At 52.0% G+C, this 22205-nt stretch overlaps 1 protein-coding gene and 2 long non-coding RNA genes across 3 annotated transcripts in view; 1 reads left to right on the top strand and 2 right to left on the bottom strand.

Moving 5' to 3' along the window:
- The window catches only part of LOC128121068 (uncharacterized), a 12508-nt gene extending 6013 nt beyond the window's left edge, over positions 1-6495 (top strand). The window contains exon 3 of the long non-coding RNA XR_008222056.1: positions 1-6495. This exon is cut by the window's left edge and continues 3707 nt beyond it. This is a non-coding gene — a long non-coding RNA (uncharacterized LOC128121068).
- The window catches only part of Rflna (refilin A), a 37705-nt gene extending 28695 nt beyond the window's left edge, over positions 1-9010 (bottom strand). The window contains exon 1 of the mRNA XM_052755474.1: positions 6512-9010. The gene's annotated coding sequence lies outside the window, so the exon portion shown is untranslated. The remainder of the gene's footprint in view (positions 1-6511) is intronic.
- A 122-nt stretch (positions 9011-9132) lies between these two features.
- LOC128120595 (uncharacterized) lies at positions 9133-14560 on the bottom strand. The gene is made up of 3 exons (XR_008221906.1): positions 12744-14560; positions 9701-9942; positions 9133-9383 (listed from the first exon to the last, which is right to left on the bottom strand). It is a non-coding gene; the product is annotated as an uncharacterized LOC128120595 (long non-coding RNA).
- Positions 14561-22205: the final 7645 nt, after the last annotated feature.

The raw sequence follows: 22205 nt of genomic DNA, 5'->3' as shown, positions 1-22205 counted from the left end.
CCACCTGCAGGGACCTGCTGGCACAGGCATTGAAACCCAGGAGCAGCGGTCGACAGGGATACCCTCGGCCAACGGGCAGAACAGCAGGCCCGTGGGCATCTGAGGTCCAGCGGCTCTGCTGTCCTCGCACATAAGCCCGGGCCTGGCACTCTTGCTCACTCTGTGTGTCTTTGGTTCTTGTTTCCCCAAGTGGGTCAGAACATTACAAAGGCGCAGAGTGGCTTCTGTACAGCTCTTCCTGAGTGGACAGGGTGGACTCGCTCAGATTGTTCACAAGGAGGGAGAGATGGGTGGGTCAGTGAAGTGAGTGGACAAGTAGGTGGGTGGATGGATGAGTGGGAGGGTGAATAGATGGATGGATGGATGGATGGATGGATGGATGGATGGATGGATGGACGGACAAACGGACGGACGGACGGATGGATGGATGAATGGATGGAAAGATGAATAGATAGATGGATGGATGGATGAGTGGGAGGGTGAATGAATGGATAGATGGATAGATGGACAGATGGATGAATGGATGGATGGATGGATGGATGAGTGGGAGGGTGAATGGATGGATGGACAGATGGATGGATGGATGGATGGATGGATGGATGGATGGATGGAGAGGTGTCACACTCCAACCCTACCCTGTCTCTACTTGTGGGGTCAACTGTCAACCTCAAATCCACCCCCACCTCTGGGTTACAAATGTTCCCAAGTCCCTACAAACACATTGTGTTCCTGGCAGCCCTGAATACAAACAGAGCCTTCAGGAAGGACCTCGAAATGTGGGGTACAGGATAGGGTTCCCTGGGAGAGGAGTGGGTGTAGTCCGTGGGTCAGACCACCACCTATGACCCTCGTGGAGCTGCTTCCCTGGTGGGCAGGAATGAAAGCAGCCTCAGACAGACCCACCCATGCCAGGCCAGTCCCTCGGGGCCAGGGCCCCGGTGGAGACTCACAAAGCAGCCAGTATCTTCAATGGCCCTGATAGGGCCTTGGGCCGGGGCGGTGTAGTTTGTACAGCTGCAGCCAGCGCACACACAAGCTCTTAGGTGACTGGCCAGCAGCTCCGGACATTAAACCCAACACCTTCCAGATGCCCAGAGCCGCCCGTTAGCACCATCCACACACATTCCATCTCCAGGTACACATGCATACTCAACACACAGCCGCTCACACGGGGCTATGTAAATTCCACATTGCACGAGAGCCTAGGTCACGACTGGAAATTCCACATGCCGCTTACAGCGAGCGTGTGCCTGAGCCGGGGAGTCATGAGCTGGGTTTCAAAGCCGTAAGTTAGAAGTCCACTCCATGGCACCTGCCCGGTGACCATCTTTTTTCTTTTTCTTTTTTTTTTTTTTTTGGTTTTTCGAGACAGGGTTTCACTGTGTAGCTTTGCGCCTGTCCTGGAACTCACTTGGTAGCCCAGGCTGGCCTCGAACTCACAGAGATCCGCCTGGCTCTGCCTCCCGAGTGCTGGGATTAAAGGCGTGCACCACCACCGCCGGGCCATCTTTTTTCTTATCACTGGGCTGCAGATTGGGTGTTGGGAGGCACTGAGCACACTTTCCATGCTGGAATGAACCCTGAGATTTCCAGCCCAACAAATGCGAGGCTTAGTGGAAGTTAGGTCCCCTGACCCCCGCCGCCCCCAGCTGGCTGCTCTGGCCTCACCTAGGCTCCAGCAGTCCGTGTGGCCCCAGACACAGAGGCCAGGCCCCCCGAACTCCCACCCTTAATGATAGTCTCAGGGCTACTTTTTGGTTTGGTTTTGAGGCAGACACTGGACTCCATACCCCATCCTGACATAGGAAGGCCGAAATTGCACACGGGCCCTACCGTATCCAGGTTTATGGGGATCCGAACTCAGGTCCTCGCATTTGAGTGGCAAGAACTTTACCACTGAGCCACCGCCCCGGCCCCTGGACCCCATTCTCAACAGGGTCCCTTCTCTCTCCAGCCTCCCTTTTCTGTGTTCCCCAGGTTTGCTGATTGCTCCTTACTTTTATCGTGGCTCACGGGCGTGGCTGGGGGTAGTCACGTGCAAGATCAGCCAAGCCGGCCCTTCGAGAGAAGCTAGAAAAGGTGAAAGGTTATCACGGTCACCCTGTGCAGTTGGAGATATCGTTGGGGGCTTAGGAGTGTATCTCAGTGGATAAGGGAGGTGTGTGAGTTACTTTGTTCAAAGCTGTGATAAAAATGACTTAAGGAAGAAGGGTGTTTTGGCTCCGAGGGAACCAGTGGGTGGTGGGGACCAGGAAATAGCTGGTCACACAGGTTTCATAGACAGGATGCAAAAGAGCCAGGAGGAAGCAGGATCAGGCTATCAAACCTCCAGGCTCACCCCAGGTGACCTACTTCTCCCAGCTGGGGCCCATCTCCTAAGACCCCACAACCTTCCAGAACAGCTGGGGACCACATATTCAAACACAGGAGCCTGTGGGGGACATTTCCAGCTGCGTAGCAGGCTACCACGGACTCCCCACCAGGCCTTGAGGATCAGCTGAGTGTCCCTTTGGTGTCACTGATCTCTTTGACAGTTGGATGAAGCCCAAGCAACTGTCTTAAGCATGTTTTTCAGGGCTGGAGAGATGGATCAGAGGTTAAGAGCACTGACCACTCCTGCAGAGAGGCCCAAGTTTGGCTCCCAGCACCCATGTGGCAGCTCACAACTACCTGTAACTCTAGTTCCGGGAGATCTAACGCCCTCTTCTGGCCTCCTCAGGTACTGCACACACAAGGTGCACTTACATACATGCAAATACACACACACACACACACACACACACACACACACACACACACATCCCATAAAACTAAGTAAATCTTTCTAAAAGGAAAGCTTTTCCATATGCAATATTAAATGGACAGGAGGCTGTGATGCTGTAACCAGGCAGGCCTCTCCACGGATGTGTCAAAGAACACACTCCCAGGGGAGGAAGGCGTTTGTGCTGCTCCGAGGTATTGACAAGAATCAGTGCTATTTTTCCAATCGTTTCAATAGCTCTAACATGGCAGCAGGTCTCTCTGATCCTGACTGAGGATAAAGCCCCAGAGTCCCAGGGGCTGCTGTGGTCTGTGGTCTTTGTTCTTAGCGGAAGGGAGGGCACCGGGAGTGATCAAAATGAAGGTAGTTTTTCCTTCCATCCAAGTTCTGGGATTTTAGGTTCTGAGCCCGTGAGCAGGGAGACACGCCTTGCTCCTTATGGGGAACTCCATCTCAGGCTGCAGGTGTAGGGAGGGTCCCCACAGCAGCCCCTGGGACTATTCCCAAGCGGTGGCTTTCTGAAAAAGCCTTCAGTTTGTGTTCCTGAGGATGTAAAATAACAAGGGTGGGGACTGGAGAGATGATGGCTCAGTGGTTAAGAGCACTGGCTGCTCTTCCAGAGGACCCGGGTTCAATTCTCACCACCCATATGGCAGTTCACAACTGTCTGTAACTCCAAGATCTAACACCCTCACACCACCATACATTCAGTCAAAACATCAATGCACATAAAATAAAAATAAACTTTTAAAAAATAGCAAGGGTGACAGTGGCATTATGCATGGCCTGGCAGAACCCCCATTCCATGGGGAAAAGCAGGTTATAGCTAAGTCCACTCAGGACTAAGTCCACTCAGGGCTGCACCTTCTACTGGCCCTCCTACCCTGTGGCTTCTCTTCTGAGCTTGGGAGCCTCCCAGAATCCTGCTGAGAAGGGCTAGTATAAAGAACCTCACACCACCTTGATGGCTGTCCAACAGGCCAATTCCCTCTCTCCCAGCCCCCGCTGCTAAGTCAATGGCCTGGTTCTGTTACTCTAAAAGTCAGCCTGCTGTGGAGCCCTTGGGAAGAACTGGTCATGGGCGAAGGCTGGGCAGAGCCCTGGTGACTTGCAGCTGGCCCGCCTGTCTCTTTATCCCCAAGGCCCCTGTGTGTACGAAAGGGCCTCAGCTACCTGGCAATCTCTCTCCCGTATGGGCCCAGGACCCAGGGCACACAACACACTTCCCCCTGGTAAATCAGTGCGTCTCAGTGTGAATTGCGAGCTGAGCCGGGCTGTCTCAATCCCCTATGCAGCATCTGCCGCTTCATATTTTACAGAAGGTCTGAGTGAATTCCGGACTAATGGGGCAGGATACGAAAGGGACCACAAAGCCACAGGCGTGAGGATAAATGGAGACCGAGAAGAAATCAGTCCGTCTTCCCTGCCTTCATGCTATGTTTTTGCTTGTTTGATAAGTTGTTTTAAAATTCGGTTTTCATCCATCCAGGCGTGGTAGCACACACTTGTCATCTCAACACTGGGGAGGCAGAGACAAGAGGATTGCTGCAAGTTTGAGTCTAGCTAGAACTATGTAGAGAACCTCAGAAAAAGAAAGAAAGAAAGAAAGAAAGAAAGAAAGAAAGAAAGAAAGAAAGAAAGAAAGAAAGAAAGAAAGAAAGAAAAGAAAGAAGAAAAAGAAAACGAATAGGAACTTTAAAAAGCTGGATTGGATGGGGAAGAGCCACCCACATCATTCCCTGGTAACAAAAGAAAATACCACCAAACAGAAAGAGCAATAGAAATGCTGGGGTTCCAAGTCTCATGTAGCTGGAACTTGGGGTTCATTATTCATGGGCCTTTCCAAAATGAAAAATCTTCCTTCTCTATGAGTCTCTTCTTCCAGTCAATACTGCCACGCTAGCCCACCATTTCCACTCCTGTACAGTAGTACCCCAGGCTGCTGGGGCTCCAGCCTCCTCAGCATTCATCCTTGACCCTGCCTCTGGAGAGTCACATTCTGAGTATGGCTTTACTGGGGATTGTACAGCTGGGGACACTCAGGATCCTAGTGCCCTTTCTGTGGTCCCGAAGCTTCTAAACAACAGGCCGTAGGTTGAGACACCCCACTCCTGCAACCTCTCCTCAGTCATCAGGAATCCTGCCTTGCAACTCCTGGCGAGGTGTGGGAGGCCAGCTCCCACCTTTTAAAAGGGTTTCCTATGAGGAGGAGAGAGGGATAAGAGATTAGGTCGAAAGAGAGACCTAGTTGACGAGAAAAAAGACAGAGACACAGGATAGCTTTGGGAGGACCTGAGTCAAAACCCACCGGCCCCATCTCTCTCTTCAAAAGGCCTTTTTATAACAATGTCAAGGGGCGGGGCCAAAGACCTCCCCCTTGCTAGATCAAAGCACACCACACAGCCAAGTGTAGCCCCTTCCAAACACCTGGTAACCACGCCCGTGGTCCAATCATCCCCTTATGCAGCCCTGCTAAGTAAAGCAAGCCTAGATTCTCGGACCCTGAGTAAGTTCTCACTAGGAAACCTGTGTGGGTCCCGACAGTGAAGACAGAAGAGACGTTATAGGGGGAAATGATGGGTGGTGAGGGAGAATGAGGCCCCGTGGGGCTCACAGCATGGACCGAGGAGGAAACTCCTTGGAAAGCAGGAAGGAGCAGCACCTGGGGACACGGTGAGGGCAGGGCGCGCTCACTCATTTGCTTATTGCTTTGCATTTGCCTGGCAAATTTACATAAAACAAAGCAGACTGGGGAGGCTGCCCTGCCAGCAGGAAAGCCTGAGGTCAGATCCCCAGAGCATGTGTACACACACACACACACACACACACTGGCATGGTGGTGGATTCCTGGAACCACCGCCTTTGGGGACAGAGATGAGTGGATCCCTGAGCACGCTGCTCAGCCAGCTTAGCCGAATCAATGGGCTCTGGGTTCAGGGAGAGATCCTGTCCCAGATGGAATCCAGTAGTGGCTTGTGATGGTCTCCCACAGCTTCAGGGCAGGGTGTCACTTGTCCCGGCATGCACTGCTGGCTGTCACACGTCACACTGCCTGGCTAGTTGTGTTGGCAATTGTGAGGGTGAGGTGGCGATGAGGACAAGGTCGGGGCTTTGAGGCAGGTACGGGGCATATCTGCCTGGCCTCTTGCCAGACTTGGCACCTGAGTGGCGTATGACCCGGAACGTCAGGCCCCACTAGTGATGCCCACTGCCTGTCTGGGTGCGTTATACTGTTGACCAGCACACGAAGGATCTCAGCTCTGTCTACAAGACCCTGTTACCAAGAGGTCAGGCAGACGAAGCAGATAGGATGCTACATTTGAGGTCCACCCCATCCAGGGTCCCATCGGGTCAAATTCTGAGGCTCCTAATAGCCCCTCCAGGGTGAGGGGGCACAGTGGCACCCATGCCATTCTAGGACAACTAAGAGTCAATGTTTCCTGTAGTCACACCTTGCTAACCAGAGGTGACCACAGGATGCCACGGGAGTCACAGTCACAGCTCAGTTCTGCTGAACTGGGTCTCCAAAGTCCTCTCCCTTACAGGACACATGTGAACACGCCCACAGACATGTATACAAATACACACACACACACACGTGCATACACGCACACACACATACACACAGGTATGTGTAGGGCACACCCTCCCTGCCCCATCATGTTGCCTCTGTTGACCACAGTACACACAGGGCTGAGCTGAAATGAGAAAATTGAAGCTTGGAGAGAGTAGTTGCACATCTCGACCTACCTCAGGATTGTAGAGTGATCCGAGGCGGCCAGCCCCAAGGTGAGGCTAAATCAAGCATCTGGAGCCAAGGTCTCTGTATCCTCTCTGCTCTGTTTCTTGCTCTCTCCAGGTCTGAGGCGGGTGGAGACTCAGGGATCCTTCTGAGCCCTTCTCTGGTAAGGGCATCCCTCGTGTGAAGTCACAGAGCTCCCGGGATTGTCCTTAGGAACCAATCCCACGGCAGCTGAAGAGGGCCCAGATCAATGGGTGGAATGGATCCCGACAACGTTGGCGTCATGAGGTTTTGATTAGTGAAGCAAGCTGAGGCTCGGGACAAAGAGCACGCCAAGTTGTAAGAATGGAGACTCGTGGAGGTGAGGGGTTACAGAGACTGTTAATTATTTTAATTAAAAAAATTGTACATATGCATGTGCATGTGCATCTCTCTCTCTCTCTCTCTCTCTCTCTCTGTGTGTGTGTGTGTGTACGCGCGCGCGTGCACGCGCGCGTAAGTGCAGGTGCCTGTGGAATCCAGAAGAGGGAAACAGATCCCCTGGAACTAGAGTTACAGGTGTTGTGAGCTGCCTGATGTGGGTGCTGGGAACTGAACCCTGGTCCTCTACAAGAACAGACAGTGCTCTTAACCTCTAAGCTGTCTCTCCAGGCCCACGTCTTTCCCCCTTTTCCTATGCTGGCAATGTCCCAGGGCTCTCTCTGTACACACCAGGTGAGCGAGCGTTCTACAGCTGACCCGCAGCCCAAACTTCTGAGGAGGTTTTTGTTCTGTTTTGTTTCATTAATTCTTCTGTCCTTAGTATTTAGAATTCATTTCTTCTGTTTTTCTTAAGATTTGTTTTCCTGGGCTGGAGAGATGACTCAGCGGTTAAGAGCACTGGCTATTCTTCCAGAGGTCCTGAGTTCAATTCCCAGCAACCACATGGTGGCTCCCAACCATCTGTAATGAGATCTGGCGCCCTCTTCTGGCGTGCAGGCAGAACACTGTATAATAATAAATAAATCTTTAAAAAAAAGATTAAAAAAAATAAAAAAAGATATTTCAAAAAAAAGATTTGCTTTCCTTTATATAATTAATTATGTATCTTGTGTAGGTAAGCAGACTTGAGTGCGTGTGCCCGCAAAGACCAGTTATGAGTGGTTGTGCATGCTGGGAAACGAACTTGCATCCTCAGGAAGAGAAGCATGCGCTCTTAGCCTCTGCAGCGTCTCTCCAGCCTCCTTGTTTCAGTTTCCTGACCCAGAGGTAGATAGCAGTGTCTGCCCTATGAGGTAGTGGATTAGTGTCCTTTGTTTTTGCCCGGCTGTCTGTTAACAGTTCACCTTCCCTGACAGCGGCGTAGTAGTCTAGATCAGGGGGGCAGCGTTAGAACACCTAAGAATGAGCCTGTGCCACCTGCCCCTTTCTTATCCCGCTGCCCTGCTCTCAATGACAGTGGCAGCTTCCTTTACCATCCTGGAGACAGGCTTGGCTTGTGACCTGCTGTGGCCAATGTGATGGGGTGGGGTGACAGTCACTCCCATAGCTTTTATCTTCTTATGTTCTGTCCTTCTTGGGGGTCCCTTGGTCTGAGCCTCAGTTCACTCTGGGCTGTAACGAGTCTCATGTCCCACACTCTTTCTGCTGCTGGGTGGCTCCCGTGGCCGCCGAGTGGGACACGGGACCGTCTGGGCTCCGTGATGCAGACACACAAATGTACAGACACAATCGGCTTCACAAGACTGTGGCACGGCTGCCATTTGACACTGAGTCCGTGGGGATGGGACATCCCTCTGGGCTTTGGTGATACCTGCCATCATCAGGTCACTGGGCATGGAGCTAAGAACCAGGTCGCCTTGGCAGGGAACAGACAAAAAGACCAGATGCCAGCTCATGTTGGGTCCCAGATGAGGGACAGGCCCAGATAGGGGACACAGTCCCTGGCATGTCTAAGATTTCCTTCTCTCTGGCATCAGCCTTTTGCTGGAGTTCTTGACTGGGAGGTGGGGTGTCTGCCCTTCTTCCTGGGGGTCCAGGACCTTGGACCTGGAGACTGGATATGCTGATCTGGTTGGGGACCTTTCCTCCTTCTTCACGTGCTTACATCAATGGGCTTGGCTCACATTCCCGACTATGTGGACCGCAGCCCTGGGCACTGCTTTGTCTGTGCATTTCAGTTGGAGGCCGGCATTTGTTTGGGTCTGTTCTCCCAATAAAAGACCTTTTAATTTGGGGCCTGGAGAGCTGTTTATGGCTCAGCATATAACGATACAAGGAGCTGGGAGCCCTGACATCCCCATTCTCTGGTGGCCTGGTGTGGAGGACACGGATGGGCTGTCTTCCTCACAGGCACCTCTGGCCTTGGGCAGCGGGGGCAGGTCCCAGCCAGCTGGAGATAGGCATTTCCAAGCAGGAATGGCCTCACTGTCCATGAGAGTGGCAGCGGCCTCCTCGCCTTACCCACCTGAGGGAGACTCAGTCATGGGGGCGCGGGTGAGCGAGCTATCCCTGAACCAGACACCTAGGTTGGTAAACCTGCTGCCTCGCTTTCCCTGTGTTCCAAAGAAATTAGGAAACAGAGATTGATAAAAAAAAAAAAAAAAAAAAAAAAAAAAAAAAAAAAAAATGGATCTAGTTACAGTTTGGCCAGCTCTGGGGAGAGAGAACCTTCTAGTTTCTTGCTTTTTCCTGTGTCAGTGTTAGAATTTGTACATAAAGGACGAAATGAAAACCCAGAGCCTTGTTCACCAGGGCTGCGAAACTCCCTGTCAGGGCCTCGGCTGGCTCTCTGTGATTCATGGGATTCCCCGTGGCAATGGTAATTCTTTGAGGTCCACTGTTTTAGGGTTCCTCTCCTACCGTTTCAGAGGAACTCCGCAAGTTTGGTTCACTTTTCATCTGAAAGGGCCAAGGATGGAGCCAGTGAGGGAACAGTGGTTTGAAACACTGGAGGGGGGGTCCAGGGTGTGGGCAGAAGGGATTCACCAGTGACCCCTTGAAGAGTGATGGATGGGGTAGGGCGAGGGCATATAGGTCACTCGCAGACTGACTGGATGATCAGGAGCCAGACAGCACAGGAAAGACTGTCCATGCTCAGAAACAGGGCCACCCGGGCACCCCTGGAGGTGGGAGGTTTTATGGGGACACTGCGGGGGGAGGGGGTGATAGGATTCAGAGCAGGGGGCAGAGGCGGCAATGACATCTCATTTGCTTACCCAGCATGTGTTGGGTGTCATGGCGATGTGTTGTTCACATGTTGCCCTGAACTGAACCCTGGAGAGATGTCACGCTGTTCTCCTTAATGAGGCTCCCAGAGGCCGGAGGACTCGCTTGCGGATCTCACATAGTGTCTGTCGGCCAACAGAACTGAAGAAGATAGATGCTCCGGTATTATCGACTAAGTGACAGACACGACATTTGAGCCGTAGATGGGATGACACACGCAGGCGAGATTTTTCTAGTAGCCATAGCAATGAGGGCGGGAAGAAAGACAGGTGAAATTAATTATAATCATCTATTTTTATTCAGTCCAATGGTCCAAGATTATAATTTAAGCTGGAGATTGATGTGTATGCTTGCGTTCATTTTTCATAGCAACCCATTAAAATCGGTGTGTTTTACAGGTGTATTGCATCCCAGTGTGACTCACTCCAGCTCAGGAGCTCCAGTACCATCTATGGCTGGTGACTGTCATGCCTGTGAACCGGGATAGGGGTGAGGCTCTGTGTAAGAGCCTAGGCATAATGTCCAAGGCCCTGGCTTCCATTCTCCCCTCAAAGAAAGGGAAGGAGCAGGAAGGAAAGGGAAGTGGGCTGAAGGCTGAGGGTGTCCTGTGGTCTATGGGCCATGCCCAATGGGACTCAGGTAGGTTTGCCGGATTTCTGAAGCTTTTGACTGTGTGCACCCCACCTTTCACCCTTGGTACCCTCGCTAAACACTTAGCCCCGGTTCAGCATGCTTGATCTGTGCAGGTAGGAGATCACTTTGTGGATCTGTCCTCACAGCAGTGGGCATTGCCGTGTGTCAATAAAGATTTACTGACAGACAGACCAGATTTAGCCTGGGATTAGTATTGCCAGCCCAAAGCACGAGGTTATTTACACAGTATCTTCAAGCCATGGTAAGAAAGTTAGAATGAGTTCAGTGAAGAGAAGATTGGAAGGAAAATTAGGAGCCTGATCCACAAGATCATCAAGGAAAATTTGAAGAAAATGAGGTTGTTAAATGCTAACAAGCTTTTGAGAAAATTAAGGAGTCTGGGAGCCGGTACAGTTCATGGGCTTTAGGCCTCCTCTTTCTCCATATGACCTAATCTCAGTAAAACTCCATCAGTGTAACAGACCCCCAGACCTTAGCGCAGCTGACACCATGATGGAAGTTCATTCAGGCCTTAAAACCCAGCATGGAGGTATCAACACCTGCCAACAAGAACAACGACCCGCCCGATCCATCCAAGTCCACGGTTCTGGGAAAGTCCCTAACCGTAGTAACCTTTCTCCTCGACTGCTCTTGCTAACTGAGGTGTGTCAAGCAAGAATGCGGTTTTTGCGCTTCAAAGCTCACCCTGAGAGAGGCTCGGGCCTACGCTGGGGTCCTGAACATCCAGTGTGGTCACCAGATGGCTAATCAAGACTTTCTATTAGCGGAAGTGTGTCTGGATAGGCTTCTCTGGTAGATACCCCACATCACCAACTGCCTTCCTTCTGAAGTCCTACTGTGGAACCCAGGGCCTCACTCACGCTGCAGCCCCTAGCTCTCCTTTCATTTCTTATTTTGAGACAGGGTCTCACTCTGTAGCCCAGGCTGGCTTTGAACGTGTGACTGTCCTGCCTCAGCCTCCCAGGGGAATGATTGAGCCATCAAGCCTTCCTCCCCTACTGTCCCGGGCAGTCCTGCCTGTGAGGACCCTCCCCTGTTCACTGTGGAGGTTAAGCGATGCCAGTGAGGAGGGCAGCATCCTGAATCCTAAGAACCTTAACAAGTCGGGGGTCCCATGAAAACACCTAATCCCAAACTGTGGAGTGAATGAAATCCTGCTGGGGGCCCGCCAGGGAGGACAGCGGGTGCTGCCTCCCTAGTACCTGAGCCATCATAAAAGGTCCATGTGACACACTGGGTGCTTTCTCACCTCATAATAGTATCACCTCTATGGCTGAGCCCTCCATCCATCCCACTTGTCTGTGTTTCACAGGGACAGTGGAGGCCAGGAAGCTAAGGAAGGAGGACCAAGGGCCTACAAGCAGCCTGGGTCCTGCTAAGCCCCATCTATCACAATGGAGGTAACTAAACCAGGACAGAGACCACACAAGGCAGGCAGAGTGAAAACACCAATGTGTCCCAGGAAAACCTGCAGATCTATGTCTCCTCAAAGCTGTATGGATACTGCAAAAACCTGTGGCAGGAGGCATCTTGGATGGGTGGTGTTCCAGAGGCTGCTGCTCTGCTCACACCTGCCTCCCAGGAGCAGCCCTGAATGTGGCTGAGGGAGGTAGCTCATGGGCTGGGGCTCTTGTTGCCCAGGCTTCTCTGCCTGTGATGACTGTGTTGCTCAGAACTGTGGGCCTAAACAAACCCTTCCTCCTCAAGTTGCTTTTGTCAGCATTTGATTGTAGCCATGAGACAAGAGCCTAACACGCCCCATGTAATGGCTAAGGTTAAAAAGACAGACAACATCAAGTGTTGGCAAGGATTTGGAGCAACTGGAACTCTCAAGCGTGACTGATGGGAATGCAAAGGGGAGGGACATTGAGAAACAGCCAGGCAGGAACAATAGGAGTGTAACAGTGATTCAATAGAAGTGTAAGAGTGATTCAATAGAAGTGTAACAGTGATTCAATAGAAGTGTAAGAGTGATTCAATAGAAGTGTAACAGTGATTCAATAGAAGTGTAACAGTGATTCAATAGAAGTGTAACAGTGATTCAATAGAAGTGTAACAGTGATTCAATAGGAGTGTAACAGTGATTCAATAGGAGTGTAACAGTGATTCAATAGAAGTGTAGCAGTGATTCAATAGAAGTGTAACAGTGATTCAATAGAAGTGTAACAGTGATTCAATAGGAGTGTAACAGTGATTCAATAGAAGTGTAACAGTGATTCAATAGAAGTGTAACAGTGATTCAATAGAAGTGTAACAGTGATTCAATAGAAGTGTAACAGTGATTCAATAGAAGTGTAGCAGTGATTGATTCAATAGAAGTGTAACAGTGATTCTGTGAGGGGCATGTAAGAGCCATGGAAGAGAAGTCTGTGTGAGTACCTGCAGGCTGCAATGGACAACATCACCGCGTCGTCTTTTCACAACCAGCCCAACTGTCCATCAGCTGCTGAGTGGACAAGAAGAAGACTGATCAGCAGGGCCTGGGGTGGATCTTTGACACACATAAGGACACACATGACTCAGAAGCATCACATCACATGTGAGCAGTTGAATGCACAAGGCTGCCTGCAGGGCCCCAGGTGTAGGAAATGGTAGAAGAAGCAATATTCTATAAGGGGCAGGGGTCATTTGTGCTCCCGCACTTGGTGGTGGGGGTGCTTGTGGACTGTGACCTTTGGTCATAGAAAACTGGAAAAAGAGAGAGAGACAGTAAAGGTTGTTGAAAGCCAGGCACACGCCTTTATCTGTACTCAGGAAGCAGAGGTAGAATAATCTCTGTGAGTTCGAGGCCAACCTGGTCTACAGAGTGAGTTCCAGGATATCCAGAACTACACAGAGAAACCCTGTCTCTAAAAACAAAAACAAACACAAGCAAACAAAAAGAGAAAAGTGTGTTGAATTGGGATATTGTAGTCTGTGCCCCAGCAGAGGACTCTAAAAAAGAGCAGGGAAACAGCCCGGAGCCTGCCTTTCTTGGGTGCCCTCTCAGGTCCCTGAGATGGCAAGAATGTGATGGCCACAGGGGCTGGGATCCAAATGGTCCAAGCTCAGGGAACCACAATACAGAGCCGGAGCCGGAGCCGGAGCCGGAGCCGGGCCGGAGCCGGAACCATATTCTCACTTGGCAGCCTGGGGAGGCTGAGGCTGCTCCCACTGCAAACTGAGAACCAGTGAGGTGTAGTCCACCCACCAACACAAAAACAAACGAGCTTGGGCCTCCAGCTCTGCCTGGAGGTCCCCTTGTACCTGGTCACCCAGGTGAGGACGTGAGATGGCCTGCCAGCCACAGCTTCCAATCAGCTCGGTGCCTGGCTCGGTCACAGGAGTCTTTCTTGACACCGGACTCTGGCTGTGACAGGGCGGCAGCAGCCTGGGGTCTCTGCCACAGGCAAAACATTCAAAGAATGAGGTGGGCCAGCCTGAGCCTACTGGGAAGGACAACCACCTCCCACTGCAGGCCCGCCGGCCCATGCACTCTCTGCTGGGATGTCATTTCTTAACCTTGTCACCTGGTCACCTCCATCCATTCTTTGGGTGGGAGCTCAGACAGACGAGGGCCAAACAGCCATGCAGGACAAAGTGAGATGGAGCTTATACAACCTGAGGGTCCCCAGCCCCATTCTGCTATGTGTCCCCCACACCATCCACAGGAAGATATGCAACACCCTCAGGGATCCCATTCCTGGGGCTCAAGTGTCTCCAGAATGGAACCTCAGTCCAAGAATAACACAGGCAATGGGATGTGTCTCCCGTCACTTTTATGGGTTGTGACTACCTTCCCCTGTGACCTTGAGGCCAGGCCCCAGCAGATCTGGAGAAACTGCCAAATGTGTCTCTGTTTCTTTGTTCTTGACTTGGGGGCCGAGGGGAGGAGGGGGCTGGCCATAACTTCCTGCTAGGTTGTTTGAGAAGTTCGAGGCAACCTGTCAGAACCCACAAGCTAAGGAGGGCACTGCTGTCTCAGGAGGTGCAGACGCCTGAGCCACAGCAGGGGTATGAGCCGTTTGCAGTCCTGTGGAGCCTGCTGGCTTTGGGAAGCAGTGCTAGGTTGTGTGTGTAGACCAGGGTGCTCTTGGTCCCAGTCTAGGAAGTAAGCTGAGCTGATGGCTTGGCTGTGGGCTGGAAGATGCCACCCCAGCCAAGTCACAGTGGCCTGGGGGTTGAGATTCTGTGTCTCTTTACACTGACTCACTGAAAAAAAAAGTGTGTGTGTGTGTGTGTGTGTGTGTGTGTGTGTGTGTGTGTGTGTTCCTTAGGTACCATGTTTTTTGTTCTGTTTTGTTTTGGTTTTTGGTTTTTCAAGACAGGGTTTCTCTGTGTAGCTTTGCACCTTTCCTGGAACTCACTCTGTAGCCCAGGCTGGCCTCGAACTCCCAGAGATCCGCCTGGCTCTGCCTCCCGAGTGCTGGAATTAAAGGCGTGCGCCACCACCGCCCGGCTGCACCAGGGTTTTGAGACAGAGTCTCTCCCTGGCCTATAAGTGACAGTTGGGCAGTACATAACATCCATGACTGTAGATGTAGACTTGGCCACGCCTTGTATCCTTGGCATTTGGGGATGTCAGCCACACGCCGAGTGTGTGATATTTATGTGGTGATTGCAAGCACGGTATGACATGCTTAAGATAAATTCCTTGGTCTCCTGAGCAGGGGAGCGAGACAAGCAGGGTGGCTGCGGGGTGACACCTGATACGAAGTAAAGTGACCAGAGGTGACAGCACAGGAGCAAGGTGGCCAGAGATGGTCTCTCCGGCAAAGGGGCATTTGGGCATTGGCTTAGAGAACACATGGGGCTGGCTCTGTGGTTAAGAGCGCTTGCTGTTTTTCCCAGAGGACCTGAGTTCGGTTCCTAGCACCCACTTTAGACAGCTCACAACTGCCTGAAACTTCAACTCAAGGGAGTTTCTTCCAGTGCCTGTTTCTGGTCACTACAGGCACTGTACTCACATGCTCACATCTACACACAGATACACATATATACACATAAATAACAAAAAAAGGAAGAGAGAGAGAGAGGGGGAGAGAGAGAGAGAGACAGAGAGAGGGAGGGAGGGAGGGAGGGAGGGAGAATCATCACGCCTTTAATCCCAGCACTCAGGAGGCAGAGGCAGGTGGATCTCTGTGAGTTCGAGGGCCAGCCCGGTCTACAGAGCAAGTTTTGTATATGCATCTGCTACCACACCATTGTCAAGATTACTATAACACGATATCCCTTATTATATTCCTTATTAAATCCCAACGTACGATGTATTTCAGAATGAGGAATCAGAAATAAACAGGAATTGCTGTGTCTTTCATTCTGCACATGAGAGAGGAGAGTCTCCCTGTTTGGTCCGGCTCCCAGGACTTGTCGGGCTGAACCATCACACACCGTTGCTCGGAGGGTGGCTGACGACACACTCTTTCACTGGACTTGGCATGTCTGTTACACGTATCTTTTTATTTTTATTAGTTATAACTGTTATTTTTTGGTAAGCTATCTTAAAGCCTTGCTTTGGGAAAGAGTGGGAACTGTGGATAAAGACTTTATTCATCCAGGCTGGCCGCTGTGTACACGCGCAGGGCCTGAACCACACGGTTCCGTGTGCCCTCGGCTTGTAAAGACCGACGGACCAACAGGAAAACAGGCTCGCAGTTCATTTCTGATAATTAACTCTGGGGCCAGAAAGAAAAACAGCGGATCTGCAGGACGGCTAATTACTCTGGGGAAAGCTGACATTACGAGTCTGTGCTTAGGCCGAGAGGTCATGGGACTCCTCCCCGGGCGCTACCTGTCCTCACCCTGGGATGAGTGACACGCACACTTTCTAAGGGAGGGTGGACCCCGCAACTGCTGACAGCTTGAGTGACCTCTGGTGGTCTGGTGGCTGTCATTTCCCCCCTCACGGGGGGCCGTTACCTTCCTCCGCACACATGATTAACCAGGCCCACTGCGGCCTCTCATGGATCTGTTAGGTTTACTGGGAAGTTTTCAGAGCCAGGGTGCAGGGAGATGCCCCTCGTGCCTGTTGCACGCTCTAAAAAGCTCTGATGACAGGGTCGAGGAGGGTGGGAGGCCAGATGAGGGAAACCCCCCCCCCCATGCTGCCCCTTCTAGTGGCCTGCTGTACGTGGCCGCCCAGCATGGTCAGAGGCCTGGCAGGGCAGAGCCGCCTGTGACCCTCAGTCCTGGCACCATAAGAAAGAGTGAGCTGAGTCGGGCGGTGGTGGCACACGCCTTTAATCCCAGCACTCGGGAGACAGAGCCAGGCGGATCTCTGTGAGTTCGAGGCCAGCCTGGGCTACCAAGTGAGTTCCAGGAAAGGCGCAAAGCTACACAGAGAAACCCTGTCTTGAAAAACCAAAAAAGAGAAAGAAAGAGTGAGCTGTGTTCAGAGACCCTCGGGCGCTCTGTCCAGCAGAACCACCATAGGATTCAAGTTTCCCCGTAAACCCCAGCTGGTAAAGACGGACTTAGTGTCATGACGCCGCCAGCAGGAAATAGGAACCTCTCAGACATCCACTCTGGAACCTGTCTGGATCCCATCTCGGGAATCTTGCTGGTCCCAGCCTCTCACTGGTCTTGGGCTCCGTGGCTGATGCCCAGCTCGTTCCCACTCACAGGCTGAGTGCGTTTGGGGCTGAGCAGATCCAAGCTCTTGAAGAAACAGGGACCGGAGTCAGGGTGGGCTCACAGAATGACCCGGGGGTCGTGACAGATGTACATGGCCTTTAAGATGTGACACTGTCTTAAGACCCCGATGTCCCATGTCCTAGGACTCCGGCGTCTGTGTGGCTGGCGTCCTAGGACATGGCACCTGTTCTGGTGGGCATATTCAGACAAGGAGCCTACAGTCTAGGGTTTCTCTTTCTGGAAGATGGCTGGACTAAGAGTGACAATGGTCCCTGCTGGTCCTTTGTGGTGGTACTGAACTCAGCAGGCAGCCAGATGTCCCCAGACTGCAGGGAAGTGACACCACCCCCTTTTGACAGCAGCTAGCACAGGGCTCCTGTAAAGACCTCACCTCACTGCAGGCAGAACTCCGGGGAGGAAGCTGGTGACACCTTGACCCTGTGACATCACCGTTCCTGGGGCTCACGCAGGGCCCAGGGGACCTTTGGCGTGGCGAGAGGACTCCGTTCTGGTTCGGTGGGTCCTACTTCAAAGTAATTCCCATGGCCTTTGGCTTAGCTTTGATCAACTTGCAGCTGGCTCAGTCAAGCCCTTGACTCATCTGTCACTGTGAAGGTCATTTGTTACCCAGATGGAGGAGGAGGCTGAGAAGGGGGAGTCTAGCCCATTTCCCACAGACAGGCGGCTTCCGGCGTCTTAGCGGATACATCCCTGGCAAGACATAAAACACCCTTCGGGGTCACAAATGGTGGGTACCTGGGGTCTAGTATGTTAAGTGCATTAATATATCCTTAAAAGAAGGTTCTGGAAGAATATAAAAAAACACCGAACAACAGGGAAACCCAGTCACAGGAAGTGAGTGTCCCTTAGGCTTCCATGGTCATGGGCGCAGTCCACGTGGACACTGCCCAGTGTGGCAGCCACTGGCCACCTGTGGCTGGCATGTGGTGGAAACACGGACCCTGCGGTTTGGAAGCAAATTATTTCTCTAAATTTAGACTTTATAGTAAATAGCTAGAGTCTCCCGCAGTGACTGTGTGTTCAGCAGCGTCGCATCAGAGACAGGTGACAGAATTGTTCCAACGGCTTCCCCAGAAGGCATGGTGAGAGCCTCTGAGCTCTGTTTTCTTGGATTAGAAAATCATTTAGAGCTGCCGAGCCCGGAGGGCCCATACGGACCTCAGACATGTGGGTTCCCAAGTTCGGCTGTTACTAGTTAAGAAGCTGATGTTCATGAAGAGGGAAGAGAACAAAACAACAAAACAAAACCCGAAACGCAACTTCAAATGTTCCCAAATCTGTGGGCCAGCTCTGGTTCAAATAGCTGACCATGATATCCATGGGAGGAGGTGACCCCAAACCCCCTTGATCTTGCCAAATTCTTACTCTGCTGGGATCTCTGATCCAGAAGGTGGCAGGCAGTTCAGGCTCCCTCCGACAGGCCCAAGGGTCCCTCCGGGAAGAAGGAAGAATGCATTTACTCTGACTGGGGTGAGGTTGTGGGCTTGTGTGGATGAATTCAGAAAGAGTTGAACCGGGGTAGTAGCCCAGTGGGAAGGACACTCACCTAGCAGGCCCTGGGTTCCCTGACCCTGTAAACCAAGGATGATGGCCTGCAATCAGACCTTGGGAAGCAGAGGCAGGAGGACCAGGCATTCAAGGTCATCCTCAGTTGCACTGTGAGTTTGGGGCCAGCCTGGGGTACCTAAGCCTCTGCCTCAAAAAAAAGTGGTCACTCGGTGGTTAAGATTCCTTACTGCTCTTGCAGAGGACCTGAGTTTGATTCTCAAAGCCCTCTTCTGGACTCAGGCACACAAATCTAAAAACAAACCTTAAAAAAAAAAAAAAAAAAAAAAAAAAAGAGGAAAAAAAAGAAAAGGAAAGGAAAAAAAGAAAAGAAAGGTATGGCCTACATCAATGTCCTGAAGTGTTTCCCGTTTCCCAGAAGTGTTTCCAGGGAAGTATGGGACATGGCTGTCTGTGGTTCGCCTGGCTGCCAGAACCAGTCAGAGCGGTCATGTGTCCATATTCCCACTGGTCATCCAACATAAGGGTGAGTGGCCTTCAGAAGGTTCCGGACCAGAATCTGCCCTGAACATCCCTAGAGTCCTAGCCAGCCAGGGGCCGAGGAGAACTAGCCTCATCCACCTGTTAGTCCCTTGAGCTAGCCTGGGGTGACATCTTCCACAGCAAAAGCTTACAGGAGCTCCCCATGCTGCCGGTGACAAATAAAGCCGCATGCTGCTCCCTGTGCCAGCGTCCTGCCCGGGGGCACACCCACCCACCCCCAATGTCCACACACACTTCCCACAAAGCTGCTTCGAGATGGAGAGCAGACACAGCTCCCCGACCAGTGCCAGCAGTGGAGTCGAGCCAGGCCCCTGGGCGGGTTCATGTGGAGGCCTGAGGGGAACAAGGCCACAGTGTGGGTCCGGCTGGCGGGCTCCTGATGCTACGTGAGAAGCTGTGAAAACAGCCTTGTGGCCAGCAGGGCACCTCCCTGCCCTCGGCTCCCTCACTTCAAACCAACCATGGTTTTGGAAGTGAGGCTGCATGCGCACCGCACCCAGACTCTGCCCGGTGGCAGGAATCGGGAAATGCCAGGGCCTGGCCAGTGTTGACCCAAGGCTGTGAACACAGGCCCTGTGTTCCTGTGGCTGGGAATGGAGTCTTGGTGTTTATGGGGAAACAGGTTGATGGTACAGGCCACTCAGTAGAAACTTCCAGAAAATACTTGTGCATCTGTTGAGCACCGGGCACCATTTCAGGGGTATGATATTGAACACCGCAGGCATTTCCTGGCATCTCCCGGTGCGTGCATGGTGCAGCTGGATGGGAATATTTGGCTGGGAAGTGAACCGTGGAATATAGTTCAGGAAAGGTAAGTGTCCCTGGGGAGGTCACAATGTGAGAACGTGACAAAGGGACTTGAATGCAAGAGCGACTGTGGGTGGGAACCACACTGGGCACCTCTGACTGGGGATGGGTGGTCTGAGGCCCTGCACACCTGTCATTCATACGGCCGAAGCTCCATGAGCAGGCATCAGGCACCAGGCCAGAAGGAGATGGAAAAAAATGTCCTGGGAGTGAGGAGTTCGGCCTCACGCAGTCCTCGGTGACATCCAGGGTAGATGGCTGAATGAAGTACACGTGACTACGGGGGTAACACAGGCCGGGCCACTGGTGACATGTGGGCAGAAGTAAAGAAAGGGGCTGCGTGTGTAGCTGGGAAGCTTTTCCAGGAGAGCCCAGACCCATGAGAGCTAACCACTCTCCTGGTTGTTGGCTACAGAGCAATCAGCAACGGAAAAGCCAGGCTGAGCTCAGGGAGTGACTGAGCCCTCCCACCCCGAGCCAGTCTACTTCATGCCATCCCACACCACCTGCCACTTGCTTGGAGCCCGTGGTTCCTAGGCGGTTTGACTTCATCGGTCGCCGATGCTGTTTAAAGCCCCATGAAGGACCTTGTCAATATCCAGGCCACCCACCTCTGTCCCCTCAATTTCACAGCCCCATCTTGGAGGCCTCAGTACTTTGGGACCCTCACTCTGAATTCTAAATGAAAGGTCCCTGCCACCTTGCCACCCTTCTGTGGCGGTGGCACCTTGGAGATTCCCATGAGCAACACACACACACACACACACACACACACACACACACACACACACACACACACGGTGCACAAAAATCCGTGTTCCGCTAAGGTCCTCCCTAGGTTATCTTTTCTGTTATCACCAGCTCCAGAATCTCCAATGGCAGTTGCCAACATGGCTATTTAAAGAGTCCTCATCGCCGGGCGGTGGTGGCCTTTAATCCCAGCACTCGGGAGGCAGAGCCAGGCAGATCTCTGAGTTCGAGGCCAGCGTGGGCTACAGAGTGAGTTCCAGGAAAGGCGCCAAAGCTACACAGAGAAACCCTGCCTCAAAAAGGCAAAAAAAAAAAAAAAAAAAAAAAAAAAAGAGTCCTCATCATATTGATTTGGCCTTACTGTTTACTTGAGAGTCCCCAGTTGCATCCCAAGGATAAAGCCATTGCCCTCTCAACCCGGATGCTCCACAGGCCACACAGGGTGGAGAGTTATCCGAATGTTAACTCATCCAGAGGTTGCAGACAGTGGCCCATACAATCTGTCCTAATCATGCCTTGTGTGGTCTGTGGGCCCAGAGCCGAGTTGACGTTAAAGTGTGCCGTCATTGGGTGACAGGAGACAGGGACCTCGAACTACAGCTCAGCGCAGTTTCATTCCCACAGTACCCCAAAGAATGTCATTCTTGGGCTAGTGAGAGGGCTCAGTGGGTAAAAGGAGCTTGCTGCCAAGCCTGACGACCTGAGTTCAAGCCCCAGGACCCACACTGCGAAAGAAGAGATCAACTACTCTCTGGCATCCACGCCTGCACCATGGCATGTACACACCCCACCCCAAACACACGCCCAAGTATGTAAACAAGAGAATCCTATTACTGCTGGTAGACTTTTATGAAACATTGTACCCGGTTGTTGTTATACTTTGAATTTTGTCAATAAAAACTTACATGTTCTAACCCTCACATGTAGGAAGGCTAGGTGTGATGGCCCTCACCTTTAAATCCCAGTACACCGGAGGCAGAGGCAGGCAGACCTCTGAGTTGGAGGCCAGCCTGGTCTACAGAGTGAGTTCCAGAACAGCTAAGGCTACACAGAGAAACCCTGTCTCGAAAAACAAAACAAAACAACAACCAAAGAACCCACATAACATTGCTGACTTGCTTCTTAGCGCTCAACATATTGTCTGAGCCTTTCCAGAACAAGCTTGGCTCTGCTGCAAGACATAGAACTTCCAGGGCTGCCTGCCATCTTGAAGCCTTCTGGGCTCCCCTGACTGTGACGTTCCTTCCCCAGTTCCATCCCCACCAAGCCACCTCATCCTCAGCTATGGTTTGACCTCCCCGATAGCCCATGACATCACTCTAATAAGCCAGTTACATCCTCGCAAGCAGCCAGGGGTCACTTCACCCTGTTGTCACTGCTAGCTCCGCTGACTTGCCCTGAGTGACCCTGGGAGTGGGGGATGGGCTCTTTCCCAGGGTCACTGGATGTGTACGTCACGGAAAAGCACTTGCAGATTCCGTGTGGGCAGTGCATACTCACAGTATTTAGGCTTGGGGAGGGGGGGGTTCCTTCAATCATGGGGAAAGAGAGGGCCCAGCACTGTTTCATGGACTGGATGGATGGATGGATGGATGAATAGGC

Source organism: Peromyscus californicus, unplaced genomic scaffold (genome assembly GCF_007827085.1).
Source record: "Peromyscus californicus insignis strain IS unplaced genomic scaffold, ASM782708v3 Scaffold_2__1_contigs__length_46816999, whole genome shotgun sequence".
NCBI lineage: Eukaryota > Metazoa > Chordata > Mammalia > Rodentia > Cricetidae > Peromyscus > Peromyscus californicus.
The sequence above is the reverse complement of the archived record's forward strand: the minus strand, read 5'-3'. Positions and strand labels throughout refer to the sequence as shown.